General features: G+C 46.0%; 1 long non-coding RNA gene across 3 annotated transcripts in view; it reads left to right on the top strand.

Annotated features, from left to right (window-relative positions):
- Nucleotides 1–23,655, top strand: part of LOC138497906 (uncharacterized) — a 575,846-nt gene that overhangs the window by 211,414 nt on the left and 340,777 nt on the right. The gene's annotated exons all lie outside the window — the stretch shown is intronic.

Here is a 23,655-nt window from a genome sequence, read left to right on the forward strand (position 1 = left end):
AGGGGTGCAATATGGCCCCGGCCAGTGAGCACGAAGACTGTGCTCACTGGCCAGGTTATGCTCCCGAAAGGCATGTATAGTGGGTCTACAAGAATCATATTGGGTTAACATGTGCCATGGCCAAAGGCCATGGCAAGTGTCCCGGTAGTGTTTTAAAATATACAGTAGGCATGGCCAAAGGCCGTACTTACTGGGGTGGGCTGAAGGCCCTGGCTAGTGAGACTGAAAGACATGTGGCCATGGCCACCCAGTCGGTCCAAAAGAAACATATTGGGGGAACATGTGCAGTGGTGTAAGGAATTCACCTGGGCTTTTTTTGAAGTTTCATAATGAAAATGAATGATGGGAGATCAACCTCAGAAAATGTGTGGGGCTAATGCGCACACATTTTCCTCTGATCACCGCACAACAAAAATATAATCACCCCTCCCTGTCACATTTAGCTGGAATGTGACAGCCACAGTTACATCAAAGCATCTCAGGAAGGGGGGAGGCAACACCTTCCTTTGGCCATGGCCAGCCTAATAAAATATGAAAGGCTCCATGGATCTGCCCTCTCTATTGTCTCAGTTCTGCTGGTGGCAGCTCATACTGATGAGAGTTAATTGAAACAGGCCTGCGATAAGCCTGATTGCAGAACTGTCAAAAGGACACAGGAAACCCAAACACCTCTTTGATATGCAATGTGTCAGCTTGAAGCTAGCTCCCACCCCTTTGTATGAAGGGCAGTACATGGCATATCTGGGACAACTGTTTACAGTAGGCAACCTCTGCAGGGAGACCACCTTTCAAAGGGAAGAAGTATGTGAATTGATGGAGACAGAAAGTGTGTACTCACCACAAACTTCAAGGGAGACCTGTGCTTTGCTCAGGAGCCACAAAGAGCTCAATTAACCTGCGCGACACTTTGATCCACAACAGACGTATTAGTACATGTTGCCATCCCTTACATTTCCTGTTGCAAAGCACTCTGGTTATGACCTCAGGCATAACACAAGATTGTTGGTGGGGATCCAGGATTGGTTCATTAAGCTAGGCTTAGCCTGCACCAATCACTGGGGCCCATTTGGCTTTAAAAGAGGGATGGGCCCCTCACTTAGCAGATCATCCAATGACTTTGAAAGAAGTAGTAAGAAGGACTCATTTGGACCCTGGCTGAATGAACAGTCTGCCTTACAGTTTCTGTCAGTGAAGGAAGGCCAGGATTATCAAGATGGAAGCAGGATCCCTCCCCTAAACATCTCCCAGCAACAGAGGGAGATTTTGACCTCAGAGGACCGTCCAGCAGCTCCAGAACCGATATCCAGCCAGCACACAGCATGCCCTGCTAGGTTTTGCCAGCAAGCTTCCTAGGTGGGAGGTGCCAGAGAGTCTCTGAACGAAGGACAAGGCCAAATTAACCAGCGTCCATCTTTTAAGGACATTTTCGAGACAGTCAAGATCTCGAACCCCGATTGGCTGCACCACTAACTGTTGTCACGCTGCAGTCACTAAAGCTGTCTGAGACTCCTCGACCAGCGGTCCTGATCTGCCAACCAGCCCAGCACAGAGACAACGATTCTTGACCTAGAGCCGCCATGTAGGCCAGCCTGCAGCCGTTCATCCAGCCTCGTTTGCTGAACTGCCGGCTGCCTGATACCAGCAACGGTCTCCCATCTTGAACTCTGTAGCAGGAGCTGCAAAGCGTCCTGGTAGCGACTTGACTCTGTCGAGCATCAAGATCAACTCAAGCACCAGATACCTTGTGGGTCTGTCCCCCTGGTCCTTCTCCAAAGGCCCGTGGTGGCATTTGCTCCCTTGGTGCAGAAACCAAATAACCAGTTAAGACTGATTGCTTTACAGACTACCCTCCTGTCAGTATCCAGAGTGCATCCCTTTCCTTTGTGAAACTGTCTGTCCTCTGTGTTCCTTTACAGGGTGGGTTGTATTTTGTAGTGTGCTAGAACTGTCTTTTGTAAAACAATAAAGTATATATTTCTATACAAACCTGACTGGACAGTCCCTTTTATCATTGGGTAATAGTTGTATTTTTGCTGTGTTGCAACTAACCAATGATCCACGACCTTGCAGAGATAAGCCTGCCATTCTGTCCACGCTACCAAAATTGGACAAGGAGGTTTATCATTTGCTTGTGTTTCCAATCTGTTTGGATCGGATCCCTTCAGGTGTACTAGAGGTGTGGGGCTGATTGATGGTTTAGAAACTGATATACATCCCTGGACCACTGGTGCCCCTTAATTTTTTTTGTCACAAGTGGACACGGCCGAAGGCTGTGGCTTTTGCCCATGGCAGGCTAGTGGCCCTTAAAAACACCATTGGTATAACAAAACCCTTGAAATTCACTGAAAATAACCTTGGCGTATTCCTGTTGCAAATCCCACACATATTAAAAGAATAGCGATACACATTGACATACAAAATGGCATTATGGGGACATAGCATTATGGGGGACATCAATGAGAGCACACTGAGTTAAGCTGTTCATGACTTCCCACATCTTCTGAATTTCAAGGGTTTTGTTGTGTTATATCTGCGCAGCTTAACTGCACCTTAACTACGTTTCTTCAGTGAAATATATATATATATATATATATATATATATATCAACAATGGGATAACCCACCTAACCGTGGACCATGATAGGAAGAAAAAATGGGAGAAAAGCACATAGCGAAATATACCTGTTATCTGTAAAATTGCAGAAGCCTCACTCCATAGAACCTCATAATGGAGAAACCATTCTCTAGCCTTTAACATTACTCTTTCCATTATGGCAATGTTCTTCTTATCTGTTGATTTTCTCTGGTAGCCTTTTTTCCATGTATTCTCTTGTTTATTTGTATTGTTGCCTTTTTTTCATAAGGGAAGAGCACCCGGCCGCCTCTTCTTTCCATCTTTAAAATCTAGATATCTTTGTTTTGGCCTTCTTGCTTAAATTTTCTGTTCTTCTGTTCCTTTTTAACTTGTTCCGATGGATGGACATACCATTGACTTTGGGCTTATCAAAAGACCCGTCACTGCTGAGACACCCACAATATTCTTTTCAGTGCAGAACTGTTTAGTGTATTTCAAGACTAAGAATAGATTTCCAGTCCTCTTCTTGCACCTTTTTGGTCCAAAGCCAGCAATATGTGTCAATATCCAGTGGATGAGGTCATTCAAGATGATCAACTTTAACCCCAATCATAAATGTTAACAGAGAATCATATAATGATATTATCTAGTTTTATATAGCGCCACAAACCCGCAGGTATGGAAGCTCGTGACATAACAGTTGATATCATCTCACTCAATTTATCGACCTCGGAAGGATGACAGGCTGCGTTGGTCATGCTGGGTTGCGCACCAATGTCAGAACGAGTGCTCCGCTCAATGTGCTATTGGACCGGCTATCAATCCTCTCAATAATACACTTCTGTAGGCAGAACAGTGACAAATATGGTAGCAGACATGTTCTTGTATGCTAATAAGTGTTCCACGTGCTCTCAGTATTGCAGTTTTGTATGACATATCGCAATGTTGTCTTTGAGAACAGTTCCAAGCTATTGTGCCCACAAGAAACGACGGAATGCTCTACTGCTCCAATCGACCCACGCTCATGCTACCCATGTGCTCGGACACAGGCTCATTGAACAATGTTCACGTATGGATTTGTATAATAATAATAATGCATTATAGGTTTTAGTTCATAGAACTTTTCCGTATACATATTTCTAATACATACATAGTCCAAAAAAATAAATACAATATAATACAATTAGATAAATGTTTTACAATTAAGATTTGTTTACCTTCTTACTTCATACATTCGTACAAAGCTGAAATCAAAAACGTCTTCCTAAATAATAAAAGCAATTTCATTACAGCGAATTTTCTAAAGTTTTCTCTTTTCTAAAGTGCAATAATACTACTGGTCAGAAGAATTTCTCTGCTTAGCCAGATTTGGTACAGAGCAATGTGCACTGATGAGTTTGTGTTCAGGCAATAGACCCAAAAATCTTCATCCAAAATGGACTCGTAACTATATACCAAGTGACCATGGTGTGTCATATAAAGGTGGCCTAATTTTGGGCATTCAGTGAAGATGTGTCTCACAGTCTCTTTGTTACTAGGGTTTTTACAGATCCTACAGAAATGACTTTCCTGACTGAGTTTCAAGCAACCACCCATTGTTGAGCGTACCGGGAGTTGGTTGATACTTGTCAGGAGTTGTAGCCGTCTTACATTAGGGTCCGGACAAATCAGAAGATACAACTGAGGGTGCATGAAACAATGGACCACTTTTGATACTTAGTATATCTGTGCAACGTTTCGAAGTGGATATAATTGCACAACCAATCCCACTGGGTTCATTTCCCTGCAAACGCTTTTTAAAATTTTACATAACTGGTTCCTCAAGAAAATTCTGGTTGCCAGTTTATTTGAATAAACGGTTCCTTTACTGTTTTATGTATTTGTCCTGTTTCTTAGTCCCAGTTGGGATATACCCCGCTACTTGGGCCATCAGGGAATCCTTGGAAAACATCTGTGTACGGATATACAATTCCCATCTATGTTTCATGAGCATTGCTTTAAGGGATAATAAACCAAACCCCAAACGCAAGTATTGTACAGGGGTACCTTGAGATAATCCTAACATTTTGCGCCAGAAGAAACCCTCGACACGCTTCAGCCATTGCCATCTGTGTAACTCCAAACGTTCCAGTCCATACAGAATGGTGGGCCAATACCACTGTTTATATAACATTAGCGTCCCATTCGGTGAGAATCCTGCATTCCCCTTTGATAATCAATTTATCAAATAGGTAAACTGTCTCGCTTTTGTGACCTTAGTATTTATTATATGTTTATAACGGCCATCCTCCATCAGGTTTAATCCCAGATACTTATAATGGGTGGCAAATTGGATCTGTCCAATACTAAGATCAATGCAAACTCTATTTGTTTGTGGGCTACTAACATTGCACATGGATTTGTATTGAAAGCTGTTAGTCATTACTTGAATAGTATAACTTTACAACGTTCCATCACATGTTTGTTTTTTGGTTAAGAAATGTACATTGAGCACATAATACATCTAGTATTCCACATGGTTTGGGGTTATTACCCTTACTCAGGAGGATCTCTGCCTCTTTTCTATTTAGTGTTGCGTGTCCCGCCTGTATGTCTATTGCCCTTTTAAGAGGTCTCATGACTATGGCATGACACCAAGCTAATAAAAGAAGCACCTGCATGCACGTGCCTTAGAACACCTTCAGACTCCAACAATGGAACTCCTGTGTCCGTCTATCATTCCGTGCCTGTGTAACCACACCGTGTGACCATGGTCCTGCTGCCCTGGGTCCCTCAGGCCAGCATGGTGCCCTGGGTCCGCCCATGCAACTCTACAGTACGGATGCTCCCAGGATCCCTGGTGCCCCGGCACCTCAGGCCCATGTCAGCACGGCGCAGCAGGATCCTCCCTGCATCTCCAGAAGTCCGGGTGATCCCGCAACAAGGTAAGGTGCTGGACCCTCCAACAATAATGGGGCAGGCCATGTGCCCACGGGTTGCCCCATAACATTTAGGTAATGTAATGAACTTGCTGTGATGCATCTCCCGTCTTCAGCCAGTTCAACTCTCATCCTTCCTAACAGCACCAGTGCTTGGATCAGAGGCTGTCCTAGTGTGATACGGTTATCAGAATCATTCCATGAGTGTGCATCTCAAACAAAGAAGTAAAACCACATTCACCGCTATTCCGAAAAGACATTAAAAATATGTTATTGGTGAACAAATATCACAACCACATATGCTAATGTCATACCCATGACTTCCAGACCAATTTCCACCTGCCCTGAGTGCTTTGTTAAGGCTAGTCTTCCCATTGGTCATCTAACTTTCTAAATCATTAGAAAAACAGATCATCTCCTCAATGGCAGCCATCTTAAGCTGCGCCCAATGTTTATTTTCACAGATTTTTGTTGTGTTTATGGTGATTGCTTCTTGATCTTCAGCATATGGACTTCTTTTATGCTTATTGCGTTTGGCCACCATCAAGTCAAGTCTTTTTTTTTATTTATTACACAATCCATAGTGGTTTTCCATGGGCTATTCTGCATCGTATGATGCATTTTTGTAAACTAACATTCTGTCGGAGATTTTGTGCTTTAAATAGAAGGCTAACCACTGCAGATGTTGCAAACTTAAAGAATGCAGGCTCCAAAAAAAACACTTATTTATACAACTAAGTTATTAGGTAACCGGTCATTAGGCTGTATGCCACTCGAGTTTGTCTGAGGGGCAGTAATTGTGGGAAAACATTATTGGAAGAACATGATGGTGTGGGGAAGTGGAACAAAAGCCAAACATATGTGTTGCATGTATGCATCTTTGATTGTATGGATGCCATGCAGGCTGCTTTTGGCCCTGTTTGGACATCGGAGACAGTGCCTAATGTTAACAATATTTGAAATGAACAAGAGCTATACAGATTGGCAACTAAACAGTGTTCATTTTTGGATTTGGTTTTGAGCAGGTCACTTTAAAAGAATAAAATACGCGCAGTGTGGCATGGCATTTGCTGCCAGTTCAAAAGGGGCCTGATTCACAGAAGTGTTTTATAATGGTGCAATTCCATAGGAAAACACTCTGGGCCTCATTACGACCCAGGCGGTAAGTTACCGCCTGGGTCGTACCTTTACCACCATGGCGTAAACTATGTTTACGCCATGGTGGTTGGCGGACTTACCGCCCCATTCCGAGGTTGGCGGGGCGGTAAGTCCCCAATCCCCATTTACCCTTCCCCATTCCCATTTTTGCCCCATAGGGCATAATGGGAGTGGGGAAGGCGTTAATTACACCACCGTAAATTACGGTGGCGTAATTAACAACAAGGTCCCTTAGCGCCATGGATTTTAACACCTGCTAAAAGCAGGTGTTAAATCCTCCATGGCGCTAAGGGACCTTGGAATCAGGCGGTAAGGGTCGGCGTTGTTTACGCCGCCGTAAACCCCTTACCGCCTGGGTCCTAATGAGGCCCTCTGTGATTCAGGCCCAAAGTGCCGTATTAAATGGAAAAGGTGTCTGCACAGTTTGCTTAGGGTATAAGATATGAACCTTACAAATGGTGTACATTGGAGAAGTGTCATGCTGCTTCATCAGCCTGCACATTCACACCATTGAGTCACTGATTTAGGTGTGTGGGTTGTTTTAACGAGCATGAGTCAGAGGATTGCAGCCATGGTTGACTTAAGTTGCAGAACTGTGGTGTTGTTGGTGTTGGAATTAAGTTGCAGAACTGTGGTGTTGTAGGTGTTGGATTTAAGTTGCAGAACTGTGGTGTGGTAGGTGTTGGATTTAAGTTGCAGAACTGTGGTATCGTAGGTGTTGGATTTAAGTTGTAGAACTGTTGTGTCGAATGTGTTGCATTTAAATTGTAGAACTGTGGTGTCAGGTGTTGGATTTAAGTTGCAGAACTTTGGTGTCGTAGGAGTTGGATTTAAGATGCAGAACTGCGGTGTCATAGGTGTTGGATTTAAGTTGCAGAACTGTGGTGTCGTAGGTGTTGGAATTAAGTTGCAGAACTGTGGTGTCATAGGTGTTGAAGAGGGAGAGTCATAATAAGGCTCAACGCTAAATACATTTACGGCCTTAGTTATTTGAGGCAGCCCTTGCACTACCAATGGATCGAATACTGCAGTGCTATCGGCAAAAAACAGGAAATGTGTAAGGCAACGACTTCCAGCACATGCAGCGTTCTGCCCAAACCTGGGAGGCATAGCATGTGTCAACCGGAGGTACGCGTCAACCAGTGTATGAAGAGTGTTTATCAGGGAAAAAAATGCAGGTTTTCTCATACATTTCCCATTTTGTAGGTACCCCTGTGTTCAACCCAGTTGCATCCATCATGCATGAAGTGCCATGGGAGACAAAACTGCAGAGTGGCCCAAAAACCTTGAGAATAGTGCAAAAAAGATGCAAACAAGATGCTAAAAAGCAAAAATAGAGCTGTGGACTGAAAAACACTAGAAAGTGGCTACAGAATGTCTGACCTTTCCTACGGGAATGGAAAAAGCTGGTTTTCCCAAACGGTTGGCGGTGCTTCTAAATGACGTCATCAAAGTTATCAGGTGCCTTCCTGGTTGCCGCTCTTTTTCCCTATTTAAGGAGCCCTCCAGTCTCTTTTGCTTTGCAGATGGGGGCAGGTGAAAGTGGATCTAGGTCACCTGGCCTAAGCACCACCACCCTTCTTAACCCTGCCTCTTCCTTCCTGCTCTTAACTCTTGGATCAAGGGCATCTCTCGCCTGGGCGTCAGAAGCAAAGGACAGACAAAGAAAAGGGAAATTCCTGTCTGGACCAGGAGGATCCAGGGCCTGAACCCCTGGTCAGACAGCAGGTAAGCATGCCCCAACATGTGTTTACTCCCTCAGTCCCCACAGGGCATCCCCACACCCCTTGTCCCCCCGTGATGTTCCCTTGTGCCCCCCATTCTTGTACACAGGTGTTGGCTGTTATGCTTGAACCTTCTACCATGCTCCTCCTCCCCCCCCAGCCTACTTCTGCAGGAGTCTGTCCTGATACATTCTCGTTTCACCATCACCCTCTTGTGGCCAATGCTGGATTTGACTCATGGTGGCCCTGAATCATGCTGTTCCCATCTTCATCCTGTTTCCTGGCTTGCAACATTATGTGTTACTACTGACTTCTGCAATTGTATTCACTCCCCCCTCTTGCTTTGCCACTCTTTTTGACTGCTTATTCTCTGTTCTCTCCTCCGCTCCCTTTCCTATCCCACTTATCCCCTTACTTTCTACTATGCACTTACTCTATCAGAAATGTCCCTGGACCTAGTATGATAGCAACCTTGTCTGTCTCCTCCCCTCCCCTTAAAAGTCCCTCCCTCTGCACTATTTGAAATGTCGTCAGGCGTAGTATCATAATCGCTTGTTTTGTTCCTCCCCTCCCTTTCTGCATCCCTCGCCCTCACTTTTTGTTTTCTCTGGCTCTACGGGAAATGTCGTCATGCCGAGTACAGTAGTCGCCTGTCTGTTTCCATTTCCTTCCCACTCTCCCCCTCCCTTCCTTATCTATATCTTAGCTCTTGCACTATCTGAAATGTCGTCAGGCCAAGTACGATAGTTAATTTCACATCCTTACTGTGCATGGCCTTTAAGAATGTCATTGTATTTTCCCTTGTTCCCTCCCTTGCCTTGAAGCGCTTTGAAACACATTGTGTATAGGCGCTATATAAATAAACTATCATATATCATATCATAAGACTCAACAGTTTGGATCTCATGCCCATTACAGACCCTTGCCCATGAACTCGGCAATTTGAGAGAAGACCATGGCGTGGGTACATGATGTTGCAATGGCAAAATGAGAGGCTAAAGAATGTAAAATGAAATGTTACAACCTCCATCGAAGATTACGCTTATGGTTCTTGAAGCGTGAGGTGTATTCACGTGGAACCGACGGCGAGTCCCCCCGTGAGCAGGATCTGCCCCATCCCTGGAGAAAGTTTTGGCCATAACGGACGTGGGCAGATCAGAAGTCCAGGTGTAGATGCATAGCAAGACTAGGACATGTGTACATTTGCAGCACTTTGCATGGTGATCTGTTTGACGGAGTGTACTGGCCATGAGAACATTGCACTCTTTCCAGAGACATAGTATACAATGCTGTGGCAGATGGGGAATAATGGCTGACATATGTCCCTACTCCCAATTAGCAAATGTCTCCAGTGTGTCCCCTCGTCAAAAAGAAAGCATTCCACCCTCCCTAGCCGTAATATCATGTCACAATGCATCATTCCAGGGGATGCATACTAACTGTCCTTTTTTACAATTGACCTCGGCAGAATTTACCTAATTTAAAAGGTCAATTAGGACATATATGCAGGGGGGGAAAACCCCCGCAACACCCCACCCAATCCAAAAAAAACCTGCAACCCCCGCCCAATCCCCTTATATTTTTTATAATCCAAAACCAACCCAATACATATATAAAATAATATAAAGGTAAATTGTGCAGAAGGTCAATTAAGACCACTATAATTAGGTCAATTAGGGCAAAAGGTATATTGTAAAAGGTCAATTTATGTAATGCCATTCCAGGGGCCATTGCCAGGTGACAGTCTTTATTATAGAAAGGCCTATCCTAGACGTAATGCCTGCAACCATTTAGCAGAGGCTGGGGTAAGGGCAGCTGCTATTGCCATGAGCATATTTATGTGCAATGCCAGTTGTGCTGTGCAGACTATTGTATGATGCCCTCTGTGTATTCCTTGTCATCCCAGAGGGCAGGCAGAAAGGCATAGACACAGGATCCAATACAGCATCCTAAGTTGGCAAAAGGGGCACCAGCCAAAGTGCCAAAGCGGCATCAATGCCAGCTGAAGAGGAAGATGTAAAGGCTTGTTCTTTGCAGGAGAAGGAGCAGTCTGTTCTGTGTTTACCTGTCCGGGTGTAGGACACGCTGGGCAGTGCCAATCACAATGTACACGAGGAGTGTGTTGACCTCCAGCTGGGAGCTGCCCTTACAAAGCAAGAGCATAGGCACATACTGGTGTCCTGGAGGGGTGGGAGAGGCATTACGCCAGAGACAGGAAGGCTACCAAAGGGCGCGCGTGCTCTGTGCACGGCAATGAAGAAAGTGACATGTGTCCACTACATACGCCACTCATTGGGTGCTGCCAAACAAATTCAAAAGCCATCGGGCGCATGATGTGATATTTTATTTATATTGCACCTATACACAAGTGTTTCAAGACGCGATGAGGCTACGGAAGGGAACAGGAGGGTGCAAGACAATGATCTTACTAGGCCAAGTGACATTGAGATTGCGCAAGTGCTGTGCCTACATCACTGCCGAAAATGAATCGAGAAGCTGGCGAGTCCCTCACCAGGGCATGGCCCTCAATAGACACTGTGGTGCAGGATAATCCCATCATTGCATAGCCCATCTGCCAATGCATAAAGGGGATGCAGGTGAGCCGCTCGACTTCTAGCAAATGCGCCCAACTAGTCCTGAAACTCTGCTTGTTTTTGAAATAGTCTTCAACTTTGTGCTTACTGTTGTAAATTAGGTTAAACAGCTGCACAGCAACAGTGCACTGAGCATTGCAAGTCAACAACTTTCTTCACAACAAAACTTGTTTTTTTCCAAAGTTGCCATTCGTGGCCAACATAAGAAAATTTGGAGAACGGTGTGATGTGTACATTGTCACTTCAGAATGCCATGATGGGAAGAAATGTGTTCTGGAGTAAGGACATTTTGATAAGCAATTGCCTCAGTTGTTATCCTTCACTGGCCATTTCACCTATTTCACTGGTAGCCTTCTGAAGACCATCGTCCGTATCCTCTGTTGAAAAGTAATTGCCAAGTACCGAGATTTTCCTGTGAGCAGGGTGTTATGGAAAATTGAGCATACAACTCTTTTGCGGCGCACCTGCTCTGGTGTGTACAGTCAGTCTTCACCACTGTCATGCAGATATTGGATCTTACCTTTGAGTAGGCCTCATGTTCTCTGTGGGTTTTCTGGATCTGGGTGGGTTATTCTGTATCTGTATCTGGGTGGGTATTCTGGATCTGTATCTGGGTGGGTATTCTGGATCTGGGCGGGTATTCTGGATCTGTATCTGGGTGGGTATTCTGGATCTGGATCTGGGCGGGTATTCTGGATCTGGATCTGGGCGGTTATTCTGGATTTGTATCTGGGCGGGTATTCTGGATCTGTATCTGGGCGGTTATTCTGGATTTGTATCTGGGTGGGTATTCTGGGTCTGTATCTGGGCGGGTATTCTGGATCTGTATCTGGGCGGGTATTCTGGATTTGTATCTGGGCGGGTATTCTCGATCTGTATCTGGGCGGGTATTCTGGATCTTTGTGTGGGCGTCACCCTCCTTTGCCTTTGAGGGTGAAGAATGGAGACAGACCACTAACCCCAGCTTCAGGGGATTTGCCTATTGCCTGTCCAGCATGAAAGTTAAGAAGGCAGTTGTTATCTACAAGTACTTGTCGTTGAGCCATTCTGGCTGTTTACTGTGACACATCCAGCATGTAAGGTTATGTCTGGAGGGTCTTAACATTTAGGTAGTGGACAGGAGCAGTTGGCTAATGCAGATCACAGAGGTGGCAAAGGTGCTTGCGACCTTGGAGGGCCTGTCACTGAATCTGTAAAAGGTACTTGTATTGGCCTTTGCACATTTTGGTGCTGGAATGTGACTGATTGGTCTCTGCATTGCCTGAATCAAAGATGGATATGCATATAGGTTGGAACATCTCTCGATGCAGAGCGCTAGTTTCTGCCAAAATGTGTGACATCATTGCAAAAGCCGGGCACCATCTCACGATACTCAGCCGCACCCTGATCAAAACAGAAATGTATGTCTGCCTTTGCCTGTATCTCTCTAGCAAAGCCCACTTCTTCCTCTCTTGCAAGACCACACAGCAAGGCCACCAAAGTGGCACTATACAAGGCCACTTTACATTCCATTGCATTAAAACACAATGATTGGCTGACAGTTGAAACTTAACACTGACACTTACAACATCCAACACCTACACTTACCAAGTAGCCAATTCTTCTTATATTGCAGAGATCTCATGATGTGTGGAAGGCTGCAAGTGCCGGGAGAATAGCTCAGGGGCAACATGCTCGCCTTGGAAGCAAGACTATGCAGTGCAACACTGGTTCGATCCCAGGGTCCCGGCTTAGAAACCTTTGGGTATTAAGCGTGTTATAAATAACCAATTACAATAAGTCCTCACAATGTATGTGCCGATTGCCAAGCCAGGGAAATGTGCATAGCAGGGACTCCTAATTAGACCAGAAGAACAAATCATCTGTACTCCCAGAGAATATGCTAATTCATGGTTGCGGAACACCTTTTCCTCTGACTGTCGGGGTACAAAGTGTACATGGATGCCATCAACACACCCAACTACATTTGGGAATTAAGCAAGCCATACAAGTCCACTTTCAGCATCTCCTGTCCAGAAGCAGTGTTGGGAAAACAAATTTGATAACCCATTAGTGGCAGTGCGGCCTGCCTCACTTGAATTAAAATGCAGAAGGATGTGAGCTGACAAAAAGCAGCTGTCGTGGTAACTGTACCTTCATGGGATCTGGAGGTTGAAAGGTGGAGCACAGACAACAACTTCACGAGAGGCTGAACTGCATTGCGTATGTTGGTGCAAAGTTCCCGTCTTCTGTTTAAATGAGCCGATTCATCCATGGTGGCTTCTTTAAGCGGAAGGCCGTCAGGACCAGCACAGGACTCCTTGACAGCAGTAACAATCTTGTGTGGCATATGCACTCCTTTCATCTTTTAGTCATCCTTGCATGTGCTGACTGGGGCACATTGTTCAATATTTGCAATGGCTCTGGAGTTCCTTCTTTTGAGCAGCTGTGCAAAAGCAAGCCATTGTTAGCATGATGGTCACCTGACTTAAACTACATAGCATGAACTTGCGGGGAGGGCCCTAGCTGAGCACAGCACCTTTCTAAACTATACTTCCGTGCCTACACTGAGATGCACCGGTAGGTGAGTGGCAGTAATCTAGTGTGCTTTCAGTAAAAGATCCACTATGCAGGCATAGCGGAGCGGTGCATTACCTTAGTGGGACGTCTTGGCAAACTCTGAACAGGAGTATCATGGTATCACTTACACCACAAGCTTGCTGCCATCCACAGCGGCTCCAGTGATCCAGTGTGCAGGCATAGCAGTAGTGGAGCGGTGCATTACCTTAGTGGGACGTCTTTGCCCACTGTACAGGTGTATCATGGTATCACTTACACCACAAGCTTGCTGCCATCCACAGCGGCTCCAGTGATCCAGTGTGCAGGCATAGCAGTAGTGGAGCGGTGCATTACCTTAGTGGGACGTCTTTGCACACTGAACAGGTGTATCCTTGTATCACTTACACCACAGGCTTGCTGCCATCCACGGTGGCTCCGGAGATCCAGTGTGCAGGCATAGCAGTAGTAGACAGGGACATTACCTTAGTGGGACGTGTCTGCACACTGAACAGGTGTATCATTGTATCACTTACACCACAAGCTTGCTGCCATCCACGGTGGCTCCAGAGTACCCCTGTGCAGGCATAGCAGTAGTGGAGCGGGATATTACCTTAGTGGGACGTATGTGCACGCTCTGAACAGCAGTATCATTTACACCGCCAGCTTGCTGCCATACATGGTGGCTCCAGAGATCCACTGTGCAGGCGTAGCTGTAGTGGAGCAGGATATTACCCTAGTGGGACGTCTGTGCACACTCTGAACAGGAGTATCATTTACACCGCCAGCTTGCTGCCATACATGGTGGCTCCAGAGATCCACTGTGCAGGCGTAGCTGTAGTGGAGCGGGATATAACCTTAGTGGGACGTCTTTGCACACTTTGAACAGGAGTATCATTTACACCACCAGCTTGCTGCCATCCACAGTGGCTCCAGAGATCCACTGTGCAGGCGTAGCTGTAGTGGAGCAGGATATTACCCTAGTGGGACGTCTGTGCACACTCTGAACAGCAGTATCATTTACACCGCCAGCTTGCTGCCATACATGGTGGCTCCAGAGATCCACTGTGCAGGCGTAGCTGTAGTGGAGCAGGATATTACCCTAGTGGGACGTCTGTGCACACTCTGAACAGCAGTATCATTTACACCGCCAGCTTGCTGCCATACATGGTGGCTCCAGAGATCCACTGTGCAGGCGTAGCTGTAGTGGAGCAGGATATTACCCTAGTGGGACGTCTGTGCACACTCTGAACAGCAGTATCATTTACACCGCCAGCGTGCTGCCATACATGGTGGCTCCAGAGATCCACTGTGCATGCGTAGCTGTAGTGGAGCGGGATATAACCTTAGTGGGACGTCTGTGCACACTTTGAACAGGAGTATCATTTACACCACCAGCTTGCTGCCATCCACAGTGGCTCCAGAGATCCACTGTGCAGGCGTAGTTGTAGTGGAGCAGGATATTACCCTAGTGGGACGTCTGTGCACACTCTGAACAGCAGTATAATTTACACCGCCAGCTTGCTGCCATACATGGTGGCTCCAGAGATCCACTGTGCAGGCGTAGCTGTAGTGGAGCAGGATATTACCCTAGTGGGACGTCTGTGCACACTCTGAACAGCAGTATTATTTACACCGCCAGCTTGCTGCCATCCACAGTGGCTCCAGAGATCCACTGTGCAGGCGTAGCTGTAGTGGAGCAGGGTATTACCCTAGTGGGACGTCTGTAAACACTCTGAACAGCAGTATCATTTACACCGCCAGCTTGCTGCCATCCACAGTGGCTCCAGAGATCCACTGTGCAGGCGTAGCTGTAGTGGAGCAGGATATTACCCTAGTGGGACGTCTGTGCACACTGAACAGGTGTATCATTGTATCACTTACACCACAGGCTTGCTGCCATCCACGGTGGCTCCGGAGATCCAGTGTGCAGGCATAGCAGTAGTAGACAGGGACATTACCTTAGTGGGACGTCTGTGCACACTCTGAACAGCAGTATCATTTACACCGCCAGCTTGCTGCCATACATGGTGGCTCTGGAGATCCAGTGTGCAGGCATAGCAGTAGTAGACAGGGACATTATCTTAGTGGGACGTCTTTGCCCACTGAACAGGTGTATCATTGTATCACTTACACCACAGGCTTGCTGCCATCCACGGTGGCTGCAGAGTTCCTCTGTGCAGGCATAGCAGTAGTAGACAGGGACATTACCTTAGTGGGACGTCTTTGCACACTGAACAGGTGTATCATTGTATCACTTACACCACAAGCTTGCTGCCATCCACGGTGGCTCCAGAGTACCCCTGTGCAGGCATAGCAGTAGTGGAGCGGGATATTACCTTAGTGGGACGTCTGTGCACACTCTGAACAGCAGTATCATTTACACCGCCAGCGTGCTGCCATACATGGTGGCTCCAGAGATCCACTGTGCAGGCGTAGCTGTAGTGGAGCAGGATATTACCCTAGTGGGACGTCTTTGCACACTTTGAACAGGAGTATCATTTACACCGCCAGCGTGCTGCCATACATGGTGGCTCCAGAGATCCACTGTGCAGGCGTAGCTGTAGTGGAGCAGGATGTTACCCTAGTGGGACGTCTTTGCACACTTTGAACAGGAGTATCATTTACACCGCCAGCGTGCTGCCATACATGGTGGCTCCAGAGATCCACTGTGCAGGCGTAGCTGTAGTGGAGCAGGATATTACCCTAGTGGGACGTCTGTGCACACTCTGAACAGCAGTATCATTTACACCGCCAGCTTGCTGCCATACATGGTGGCTCCAGAGATCCACTGTGCAGGCGTAGCTGTAGTGGAGCGGGATATAACCTTAGTGGGACGTCTTTGCACACTTTGAACAGGAGTATCATTTACACCACCAGCTTGCTGCCATCCACAGAGGCTCCAGAGATCCACTGTGTAGGCGTAGCTGTAGTGGAGCAGGATATTACCCTAGTGGGACGTCTTTGCACACTTTGAACAGGAGTATCATTTACACCGCCAGCGTGCTGCCATACATGGTGGCTCCAGAGATCCACTGTGCAGGCGTAGCTGTAGTGGAGCAGGATATTACCCTAGTGGGACGTTGGTGCACACTCTGAACAGCAGTATCATTCATTTACACCGCCAGCGTGCTGCCATACATGGTGGCTCCAGAGATCCACTGTGCAGGCGTAGCTGTAGTGGAGCAGGATATTACCCTAGTGGGACGTTGGTGCACACTCTGAACAGCAGTATCATTTACACCGCCAGCTTGCTGCCATGGACGGTGGCTGAAGATAGGATATTGACGTGGGAGCATTTCACTCCGTATTATTTCAAGTTGGGAGCATAATGATTTTTTAAGGTGCAAAAAGTCCGTCCCATTCTCAATGGGAGCATTCTATATAAGAGTAAAACTATGTTTTATCTGTAAAGCAGGTATGTTTTTGTGATATAAATGTCTTTGCACATACAATTAATGATTATTAATAGTAGAGTTACCTTCTTGTGTCTCTATGTGAGCTGCTGTTCGAAACAGGTCCATGGAGCTGTGTGGGAGGCAGGCTCCTCTGTGTCTGTTTCCTATTTTTTGTTGGAAGTCTTTTTACTCCCCATTTTTTCATTTTTTGAAGTATTTGCCTATTTGTATTGCGTAACGGTGGCTGATTACAGGGCTGGTCATGTATTTGCACAGCGAAACATGCAACAATCCACCTGAATTCATAACAAAAAGAAATTTAAATGGGGTGCAAGCTATACATTGAACTGTTTTGATGCAAAGGAACACACATGACCAAAATGGAGTGCGATATTGGCAGCAGTGGCAATTTTGCACTAGGCCAACTTAACAACACAACTATGCATGTCGTAAATTGATTCTAAGTGATCCGACCGTGGGTGATTTTGCCGCGGCCGGAAAGTTTGCATGAGAAAGGTGCGAACTACCAAAAGTTTGCACCTTTCTGATGCGAACACCCTTACATACTACGGGGGTTGCAGGGGTGCAGCCCCCATTTTTGTTTTCTTTTTTCTTTTTTTTTTGCGGGTGTGCTGCGGGGGCCCCCCCGCAACACCCCGCTCACTGTACCGCACAGTTACTTACCTGCAATGCTACCACCAAAGATTCGAACTTTTGGTGTTTGAACCTTTGGTGTTAGCATTTTTCGGTCGCATTGTACGGTCGGACCTTTTTTTTCGGTCCGGTCGTACAATACCCGTAAATCACTTGTTGATGTTTACCTCCTCCTAATTTGCATTGCACACACAAAACATGCACACCTGCACAATGCCCAACCCAAAGTCGTAGCTTCAAAATCTCGAGGCCCTAGCCCTTATGTCTGTGCCTCCCCTCCCCGGGGCTTTGGGAAGGGGAGTAACTTTGCTAAAAATGTTGGGGGGACATGACATCTAAAGGAAAGGGTCATTGCCAAATGAGGGGGACACAATAGTGTGCCACGAAAGTTGAGGACGAGGCAGGGGCGGGGGGGACAAACATCCTTGTCCCCCCTAAAATAATACCCATGGTTGTGTGGCGCTGTCCAGATTTTTCACAAATGTACTATATCACCATTCAGTCCCAATGATCCACTTTGTAGATTTGGCTTGAACAGGCAGCATCCCTATTGCCACCTCTTTCCCATTGAGGATATGCTCTGATAATAATGAACGCAAAGCGCCAGATACAAAGAATAGCAGGGGACTAAGAAGGTGACAATTTCTGCATTATCTGGCAAACCAATGCAAAGCTCAGCTGCTTGCACTAAACATGTGCCCAAGGATGGCAGTCAGCCACAAACTTGAATCCCCTGGCAGCGCAGACTCAGCCATTCACCATTCGAATCAAGGTTGAAAAATGAAGGACCATTAAACATGGGGTAATTACAACCCCTGTTATTACAACGTTTAGAAGCTGGAGGAGTCTGGCATGGCATGCTATATTAGAACACAATATTGTTATTATATTAGCATGAAGGGAAAAATCAATGCCGAAATGATAATGGTGAGCTGAATCTTCACTGCAGAATCTGTGAGGGTCTCGTGGCCAACAATGCCGGCCGGGCTAAACCTTGCTGATTTAGCAAAATCAGTGTGCTAGTATTACTGCCATCAGGGACATTGAGGTTACCCACTAATGGGGCCAACACATACTGCCTAACACAATGAAGTGTGTTTCCTGTCTGGGATGCTGAAGTTGGGGTTTGAGACTCAACAAGGTTTTCCACCTGTTTATGAAGCCGCACGATCAATGCCTCTCCAATATCGGAACACCGCAGACGTTTTTACCCCTGTGGGGGCGGGAGGATAAAACATAGTTAAAACAAAAAGTATTATTACACAATGTAATGCTAAACAAGACAAAATAAGTTGCATCACACTGCATTCATTATATTTGTTTTCTTTGAACAATCCTCAAGGTGAGGAAATCGGCATACTGTGCTCCTAGCGTATGTTTATAGCTGCCTGGGTGGTCTCCCCTATGTGGCTCTAGTCATTCCAGCACCCTTTGCTGTTTTCGGGCCTTTCTCTCTGCCTGTGAATGCAGACAATGCGTGGAAACCTGCAAAGACAAGGAGAGAAATCTGCAGAAATGTCCCAAATTCTCAAAACCTGTAAATCATTCTGCCTGAATTTTCAAATGCTGCACACATTATTATACATAGGTTTCCTAATTCGATGCAGAGTAAGACAGCCTGTAGTAATGAGAGCTTGATTATTGCTATTGCTATTATTCGCACCTGGGGAAGAAACATTGGCCAATCAGGTGGCTGGAACAGCGGGCGAGAATATACCTTCTCTGCCTGCTGTGCCAGCCACCCGAGGTCAGCAACCTTCCCCGTGTGGTGGCATTTTTAAAAATATTTATTTATGTGGGTAGGCAAAGGGCAGCCTCTGCCTGTTGTCTCCCCACATGCATCCCAAACCAAACAAAACCTCAACCCCAATCCATCTTTCCACACTTAACTGTGGTCCAGAGCTTGGATATACGGTCTGCCGCACCTCCCGCTCTGACCACCATAGAAATGGAAAAGGGACTTTTTCATTTTTTTTCTTTCTCCTCTGAAAATTGGCTGTGCAAGAAGCACGAATCTCCAGAAGGTTAAAAATAAATCCATTTGCACCACGGATGAACCCCAGGGTGCAAGTGGCTTTCACGCCCTGGCGGTGGGTCGGACATGGCTGGTAATGGCCCACAGCCCTCGCCGAGGCCCTCAATGGCTCTAGCTAGTGGGCCATTACCGGCCATGTCCACCCCATTCCCGGGGCGTGAACGCAATATTTTTATTATTGTATTTATTGAGGGGGGACCTAGGTTTGGGAAGCGACTGGGTGTTTTAAAGTCATAGGGGGAAATACACGGTGAGGGGAGCAGAGACACAAGGGAGCAGGAAGCTAACTGGGGAGGGTGGAAATCTGGCACCAGGGGAACCTACAAGCAACCAGCAGCAGAAAGGGGGGGAGGGGGGCGGGGCAGATAAACCAGTCTCATGTTATGTGGATAGTTCAGGGTGTCATCCTCCTCATGGGTCACAGAGCTAATGTAAAGGTCCTATATGATCCACCAGCATCTTTGTATAGGCTGGATCTACATGGACACCAGAGTACTATCGCTTTGTTGCTTCTTGGGTTAGCTTTGCAGTAGTTACATTTGAAAAGGAAGAGATAGCTTTTGCTATCATTGATGGCAATTGCAAGTTAGGCTGGAACACAGATAAAGGTACAAAAAACATCAAACTAATGACTGGATATGGGAGTGTGCTTTATCATGCTTTGCTATGCTGCCATGTTATGATTCGCTGTTATGTTATGAAGCCTATGTTTTCAGGTTTGTCTGCCCATCGATGTCTATGACTGCTCCATGCACTAATCCGCTAAATGTCTGCAAGCCATAACACAATGCACCCCTACCAACAAAGCCACTCACACATGGCAAATCAATAGCAATCACATCAGACCTACGATATCAGAACAGTACACCTCTACAGCCACCTTTCTTACATTGCACACCCTCAGCCGATGCGTTCTAGCAGCACGGGCACAGGAGGACCACCTTTGGACCGACAGGCCCCTATGCTCTTGAGACAGAACACTTAGATACCAACCCCATGCAGAGCTCAGGGTACCCATGCACCAACATAACTGCAAAGCTATCTTGGGATTTAACCTCTCTGCAAACTAACCTCGGCCACCCCCTCTCATTCAGGCCCACCAGAGCGGATAGAAACCATGCACATTGCAGCGCACCGCGGTATAAATCCCAATAACAAAGAATAACATATGTTGAGGATTATGTACTCCACTGATTCACTTTCGACCACCATACACAGTGTGAGAGTCGTAAATCCTGTATGGCGGCAGTCTTTCAGGATTGATGGTTAGACATGCACCAGAAGCAACGTTTGAGAGGCGGTGCATTGTTTTTGGTCCACTCTAATAGTGTAGAGGGTGGTCAGCAGTACACCTCAGGTGAGAGATAGGTGATATCCATGTTCCTGACGCGGGGGAGTTCCTTCTAACCTCCCATGTTCCCATTGCTGTATTCACGCTCACGCTGATTTCTGTGGTAATATGCCACGTGTGGGGTGAATGTGTTACTGTTTAAATAGATTTGTCCTCTTTGGCTTCTACATTTGGCTGCTGTTGTCATGTCTCTAGCTAGTACTATAGGTGTCTTTGCCTCCCATTCTTTAACTTTATATCAGTTTTACATGCATTTAATATCTGTGATCCGTGACACCACTACAGCTCACACACCTTTGCATTTGCGTTACATCGAACATCTCGGTGCATGTGTGATTACTCTGACTTCATCCACACAAAAATTGTACATTTGGTGGTTAGCCACATGAATGATTGTGTGTATATATATATATATATATATATATGTATATATACCAGGTATGTAGTTGTCCTGCCAGCCTTGCAAATGTCTGTCTTGGGTTGATTAAGCTATGCACCCTCTTAGCAAAGACAATTTCCTGGAGAAAAAGGTTTGCATGTGAGCTCATTTGCATACCCACAATGCCTTGCCGTTGTGGCTCAGAACTAGAGGTGAGCTTCCAGTGATGGCTACTAGGTGGCGTTGTGGAATGTGTGACTTGACTCAAAAGGACTTTCCTACATATGTATATTTGAATGGAGACTACAGCACTTTCATGTGGCCTACATCTGAAGGCTAGGAAGTATGAAAATATTGCTCCTAACCTGACATGTGGGCATTGACTGAATTAGGAATCCAATATTGTTCTCTTATCTTTGTGAGTGGGAACTGACGTTAAATGTAGTGTGACCTGTTGCCTATGTATAGCCACAAGGTTAAAAAGGTAACACGATTGTTATTTACAGTTCAACAAATGGCATTCTATTGTGGGGTTATCTTCTTGTCCCGCTGAAGTTTAACTCTTCAGTGATTATTTTTTTAAAGGTGATGCAAGACCCTTTTCTTGCTGCTGCAGCAGCACTTAATGGTGTGTCTGGTATATTGTCAAAGTGTACCTTCTTTTCATTTGTGATCAACTGCTGCCTGTCTTCCGCATTGCCCATGTGCATGGTAAAAGGGTCGTTTGGGCTATAGTGTATAGTCAGCGTGCCCCCACAAGAATTGTACTTGGGGTTTATGTTTTAATATTCTTGCTGTGTAGTTGGCTGTTTTCAACTGACCGAAGGGTGCATGCTCATTGCATTTACTGGTTTGGGGATCTCTGTGGTACATGTTTATCAGCAATGCATGATCTTGACATTGGGCCTCATCACAGGTTGGGCGGTATCCCAGCGGTCAACCCGCCAGGATACCGCCCAACGCAAATTGTGTTACTGCAACTTGATCCGGCGCTATTAGCTCTGGATCCCGAGTTGCGGGGGAGGGGGTAAATCCTCATTCGCATTGGGTCATTCAGCCGTGTGGTAATAGTGCCGCATAATGAGCAGAAAGTGGGAAGAGCTCGAGGTAAATCTTCAACTTTCCGCCCAAACTCTGGATTCCGTGATGAGGCCCATAGTTTCACTGGGGACATTTCTATCATTATTGAGTGTCTTTAAATTGGATATAAATTAGTCTGATACTACAATAGTCCCACTATTATAATCATTTCCGGTAGGATTAATCCGGCATGAAGCCTAAAATAATAATTATTATTATTATAGATCTACGGCTGGCTCTTGTGTTGGACCTGAGGCTATTGTGTTTACTTCTATATATAAGGATAGAAGTAAAGATGATCAGGCATCACCCAGTAAGTAGGAGCTGCTTCTGGGAAAGTACTAGATGCTGCATAACTGCCCATTATGTACCTGCACCATGCATTCTTGTTTAATGCATAGGGTAAATGATGCTTTGAATGGCTTCTGGGTATATCCTAATGCTCATGTCTACACCGGCCTAAGCACACACACACTGTACTCCACATAGATATGTCTACATGTCACTAGTGGACTCGGGGAATGAAAGGCTATAGTATCTGTTGGTGTCAACTAACCGTGTTCCTCTAGGCTATGCGCAGGATGTAGATGGCTCCCTGTAATTTTCATCTGTGTATACTATATATTTTGCAAATATCTCCATGAATGGTGAAAATCCTATTTTTCTATTGTGCCACCCCCAGTGTGTGTGTGTCTAGCCAGGTTGCACCCAATCTACCCAATCTGCTGCCTTAAACCTAGCACCTGCAAATTGCTGGCTGCACTAAAACTGTTTATTGCCTTTATTATTTATTTATTGTTATTTATCTGTTTCTCCTCTGCTTCGCACTTTCCACTTCTCCCCCCTTCCATGCACTTTTCCCCGCCCTCTCTCCCATGCACTTGCACGTTCTCAATGTCACTGGGCCTGGCAAGATCGCTGTTTTGTTCTCCCCGGTTCCCCTCCCTTTGCTTGTCGCGCTCTGAAACACTTGTGTATGAGCGCAATAGAAATAAAATATCAATATCAAATCTATCATCTGAACTGGAGTTTCAAAAATGAAATGAAGCTTAGTTATGGAGATGAATTTTCTCTCGCTGATCTGCAACCTGGCGATCCTGCTTTGTAACCTAGCCGTGGCATGTGGCTGTGCATACCGTGTCTTCAGTGAATGGCGGGAACAGTGCTTAAGGAGCTGTAAAAAAGCTGAGCTGCAGGAATTGCTGAGAGTTTTAGGAGGAACAGGGCAGATGGCAGAAAACCTGATAGGACATGT

The sequence above is a fragment of the Ambystoma mexicanum genome, chromosome 5q (genome assembly GCF_040938575.1).
Source record: "Ambystoma mexicanum isolate Mex_15411 chromosome 5q, UKY_AmexF1_1, whole genome shotgun sequence".
Classification (NCBI taxonomy): domain Eukaryota; kingdom Metazoa; phylum Chordata; class Amphibia; order Caudata; family Ambystomatidae; genus Ambystoma; species Ambystoma mexicanum.